Here is a 6000-nt window from a genome sequence, read left to right as displayed (position 1 = left end):
TATATATACTTTTCATTATCATGTATATGAGACACATACAACTTCAAGTCTGCCGAGCATAATACATTATGTTTATTCCTAATCTATAATACATATATACGTTTCACTATCATGTATATGTGACACATACAACTTCAAGTCTGCCGAGCATAATACATTATGTTTATTCCTAATCTATAATACATATTTTCGTTTCACTATCATGTATATGTGACACATACAACTTCAAATCTGACAAGTATAACTCGCCGAATTCATAAGAGTGAGGTATCAACACACACACTAATATTAATCCGATTGATTTAACGGCCTACCGCAATAAGAGTAAACTTCACACGTGTGCGATTACACCAGTTACAGCCGAGCTCGAAGTGGACGCAGTGAAAAGTAAAACTGAAGATTCAAGATCAATTAATGGTCTGCTGTGGCCACTTCTCTAGTCCATCAAGTCAACTGTAAGTTTTACCATTGTTGTTTAATATCGTTGTATGCATTTAAATGTACTTTATTATGTTGCAATAGGTTTTAGTTAGTTTTAATAGCATTTTAGTTCGTATTTTACTGTGGCTCCGTTCAGGTCTGCACGTTTCTGTTGTTTAGCCATATATTCATTCACAGTCTGGAGCTCCACGCGGTAAGACGTGTTTGTTTCGCGTGTGCACACTGCACGTGCTTTCGTGTGCTCGACTTGGGAGTCCTTCATTTCGTTGTTTTTGTCAGCGAAATGAAGTTTTCTACTGGGATGTATGCGGCCATTGGAACTGATTGAACGCTTCTCGTTTCGACAGCCTGCACCACCAGGTTGGATTCTTTTTTAGCGAGATTCCTTGCCTCCGCGTCATTTCTCCGTCTGAATGTCGACTTGGGTTTTTTCGTGACTGAATTCCTCTCAAGAGGATGATAGGTTTAATATTAACCCAGAAATTCCAATTTCCAATAGATGGAACACACTAGAGAATATGTCAGAGAGCAGTATTGACTTCGACCAAGACTCCCTTGACTACTCCACCCCCAACACCCCCCCCCCCCCCCCCCAAAAAAAAAAAAAATATATATATATATACCAAATCTTCCACTAACAGATATCAGACAAGTCTGGTTTGATAATGTAAACCCTTCAACTTAGAGTTTCTTTTCTTACAAAATTCAATGTCAGAAATTCAAAAATTACAAAAACCCCAAATTAAAAGTGAAGTTTTCTTTTACTCCCAACTCCAGAACGGAGAAACATATATTCGAGGTGATGAATCTTGACTTAAAATTATTGGTTCCTTTCTCACCCTCAGGCCAGACCCAGAAAGTAACAAAGAAATCTTAATTTCATTTGGTAAAATTACCGCCCTACCCCAGGAAGGTTCTTACTTAAATAAGTCCTGCCCACCCACCCCCTCATTTTCTGAAGATGAACTTGACTTACAAATCACCCAACCCAGTGGCACCAGCGATTAAACTGTTATAACCCTTTGGCGTCACTTTTCAAGTGACGCCGGTTTGGGAAGTTATAATAACTTCCTAAACAACTAATAGGCTGTCAGGATTGGACTGAACTGCGGTTGGACACGGTGGGGGGGGGGGGGGGGGGGGGGGGGGTGGAGATGATGGGATGCCGGGAGTTAGGGCATTCTTTAGGGCTATATGCGTAGGCGGTTCGGCTTAGGTTTTGTGTAGGGCCGGCCTCCCCTCCCTCCCGACCCTCACCTGGTCACACCAATGTTTAAAATATGACTGGCAGCCCCTTTCCTTTTAACCTCCCATGGACTTAATGAATATTGTTTAAGAATTATTATTAATATTAGACCAGCCCATCTAAATTTGCACAGAAAATATATTATATTAATAATTTATATAGGATAGGAATGTTGATATTTTTTTTAAGGGCGCAGCCAAATCTTTTTAACCCCTATTTCCCCCTTTTTATACTTTTGGTGTTAATTTTCAAAATTTCCCCTATTTGTTAGGTTATCCCTGTCCCGAGTCAGACCCCCGATCCTATCGGAGGCCGGATTCGGGATAGGCGTGTTCGAAACCCTAGTGGTATATGGACACGTTAAACAAGTTACTAAGCTAAGCTAAGTTATTGCCACATCGGATGGCAATGACCTTGCGGGGGTGGGGGGAGACTCCGATATGGCTGTAGATGTATGTACTGAGCAGGTTACTGAAAGTGCGCCGGGGGCGGTTACAGAGGGAGCCGACCCGGACCACCCAAGTACTGCTAACCCTTCTGGTAAACTCAACTCTAAGTTTTGGGCGGATCCGCGTGCTAGGTCTGATCCACGTAGCGGCAGGGCCCCCGGGAAACACATGGTGGCAACCGGTCGGCCCCGGGCTTCTCCTTGAATTCGGATGAAGATGGTTTCCCCAAGTATAATTTAAAATCTGCCAACCAAAAGGACTATCTAAAAAACCAAAATAGGGAACCAACTGAACATATTAAAAAACCCAGAAAAGGAGTTAGGTTACCATCTACCAATGCCCACCCTAAATTGCAAAAAAACCCCACCAAGATCCAAAAAACAAGGTAGAAGATTTTCCATCCCTCTCAACAAACGGAGATAACCAAATCTCGGATGCCAATGCCCAAATCCAAATCACAGTAGTAGTTGGAAATAAAATCGAAGAAACAAAAGTTAAAGAAATTAACAATTCCTTCTACATAGCAGTTCCAATCGGTAAAAGAAAGGTAAAACCTAATCAAGGCCCACCTAGTCTCCCGATTACCGCGCTTGACCTTGTTAGGTTGCTCAGTGGCCTTTACATTAATGGGGACCTTTGATGGGGAAACCCACACGCCCCCAGGTTGACGAGGCCACTGGACGGGCATGTAAGATCTTAAAAAGTACATTGGGAATCGACATCAAACAACAGGATATAATCAACCGAACCTGTCTATGGTATAGAGTCCCATGTACCGGTAACTCCATATGGGAAGACACTAAAACTATAGAGGTTGGAGTTTCTAACAATAATAGTGTATCAATAGATTCATAAATATTTTTAGTCAAATTGTTAAACCAATAGAGCTGCCTCTTAACTATACCATGAGAGATAATTCTAAGGTTGTTAATAATATTAAAAATAATACTAAATCTTGTTTACACAAAATAGCTGACTGTGGCCTCTCCATTCTTCAGTGGAATGCCAAGGGCCTTAAATCCCAAAACCATGGAGATGAATTGAAGTTATTCATGTCTACTAATTTAAACATAGATGTCATTTGTGTACAGGAAACATGGATTACAGAGAAACAATTAAACAAATCCATGTTTCCATTTACTATTAAGGACTATACTGCTCTATTTACTAACACTAATATAACCACTAGAGACGGATTGGCATTCTTTGTTAAAAACAATATAGCATATACCAAACTACCAAAAATAGAGCTACATGATAATATAGAGGCCAATGGCATTACTATACATGGAGATAAAGACCAAATTAATCTTTATAACATATACATCCACCCCGGAGGTAATCAAAAAGATATAACAGACCAACACTACAATAAGTTAATTAATAATGATCATAAAACTATAATATTAGGAGATTTTAATAGTAGAAATATCCTCTGGGGCTCTACCATAACTTGTAAACAAGGTAGAATGATAGAGCAATTTTTAGATAACCATAATTTAGCCTGCCTCAATGATGGATTTACAACTCATATATCAGACCTAAATGCTGCATGTACTTGCATAGATCTAACATTGGTCTCTACATCAGTAGCCTCTAATTGTGAATGAGAAGTTGTTAATAATTTTGGGAGTGATCATCTACCCATTCTAACCACGTATAAAAGTAATAGTGAATGGAGGGAGATACCTAAGTATAAAACAAAATGGAATTTTGATAAAGCAGATTGGCAATTATTCCATAATCTATGTAAACAAATTAAAATGAAAGATGTTAAATCAAATAATATTGATAAATTTAATGATGAGTTAATAAATAAAATAATTGATATCGCTGAAAAATCAATTCCGATTTCCACAACAGGATCTAGGAAACATACAGTCCCATGGTGGAATAACAATATAGGAGACCTAATTAAAATAAGGAACAAATATAGAGCAATAATGAAAAAAAAATAAGTCCACTGATAATATTTCAAAGTATAAACATAGTAAATATTTAGTTACACAAGCAGTATTATTAGCTAAAAAAGAATCATGGGAAAAATGTTGTTCAAGTATTTCACAAGAAACTAATAGTAAAGAGGTCTGGTCTAAAATTAAACGAATACAAGGAAAAAAATACAGTAACCAAATTCCTTTAGCTAATAATAAAGAATTTATAACTAATCAACAAAAAGTAAATATATTTGCCCAAACGTTTGGAAGTAATTCAAGTAATAAAAAAAATTCTAATAAATTTCAAAAAAGTAGAATAGATAAACAAAATATAAAAATACCACTAGATGCTAAATTTAATACAGGGAACTTAGATATTAATAATAAATTTAACAAACAAGAATTCATTGAGGGTTTCATACATAAGAAAGGTACCGCTACCGGGCCGGACAATTTCAGCTATGTTTTCTTCAGAAATATGCCGGATGAAACCCTAGATGTCTTTCTAGAACTCTTTAATGTAATCTGGAGTCAGGGGTACATACCCATTAATTGGAAGGTCTTTAGTTTGCATAAAAAAAGGTAAAGATGCAAGCAAACCTAGTAATTATAGGCCTATATCACTAACCTCAAACGTGTGCAAAACCATGGAGGCCATGGTCAACAACAGACTGACTCTTTATTTAGAAAAACATGGGCTAATCACTAAATTTCAAAGTGGGTTTTGTAAAAATCACTCTACTATAGATCACCTTGTGCGACTTCAATCAGAAATTAATAGAGCTTTTTTCAAAAGCCACAAGGTAGCAGCAGTCTTTGTTGACACTGAAAAGGTCTATGATATGGTATGGCGCCATGGACTGCTTGAAAAGGTTTACAAAATGGGCATAAAAGGGAATTTATTCAATTTTATTGATAAATTCATTTCTAACAGATCTTTTAAAGTAAATGTAAATGGGTATTTTTCTCCTCTAACCACTCTGGAAAACGGTATTCCACAAGGCTCAGTTATTGCTCCAACACTATTTAGTATTTGTATTAATGATTTGGCGCAAGCAATGTCTGATAGTATAAAATATAAAAGTGCAAAATTCAGTATCGGACTATTTGCAGATGACACTGCTTTTTGGCGAACAGGTATGGATTATAATATTCTAAAAAAAGCAATCCAAACTGACATTGATAAATTAGTTAAATGTCCGAAACCTGTGGAATCAAACTTTCCGAATTTAAAACTGTTTGTATCTTTTTCAAGCATAAAACTAGAGGTTCGAGCTATAGGCTTAATCTAACTCTTAATAATAAAAATTTAACCCAGGTTAATAAAGTTAAGTTTTTAGGAGTTACTTTTGACCAGGCGCTCACTTTTAAACACCATATTAATGACATAGTAGCACATAGTGGTACTTATATCAATATTTTTAGAATCCTATCAGGAACCAGCCGGGGAGCAGATAGGAAAACTCTAATTATGTTATATAATGCATTCATAGTATCCAAACTGCAATATGGGGCTCAAGCCTTCTGTTGTGCAGATCCCAATATATTAAATGCTCTGGAGGTGGTTCAAAACAAGGCGCTGAGAATTATCTCCAAAGCATTCATAACTACCCCCACGGCTAATATCCAAGCAGAACTTCGAATTCCCCCCCTAACCCAAATCAGAAATAAATTATGTTTGAAATACTGGATGAAATGTAAAAATTTAATGCCCCATAAACCAGTTAACCAAATTGACACTCATCCAGCTAATAAAATTGGACTGGGATTTAAAACAACAGATGGAGTGGGCGACTCGTTTGGTATATTAATGCATAAACTATGTAAATCACTTAAAATAGATAATCTCCCAATTAGTAATGACAGCTATAAAAAAAGTTTCACCATGGCTCCAATGTAGGCCCCCTGTTCCACTTCTTATAAGGGA

The sequence above is a fragment of the Gigantopelta aegis genome, chromosome 12 (assembly GCF_016097555.1).
Source record: "Gigantopelta aegis isolate Gae_Host chromosome 12, Gae_host_genome, whole genome shotgun sequence".
Lineage (NCBI taxonomy): Eukaryota > Metazoa > Mollusca > Gastropoda > Neomphalida > Peltospiridae > Gigantopelta > Gigantopelta aegis.
The sequence above is the reverse complement of the archived record's forward strand: the minus strand, read 5'-3'. Positions refer to the sequence as shown.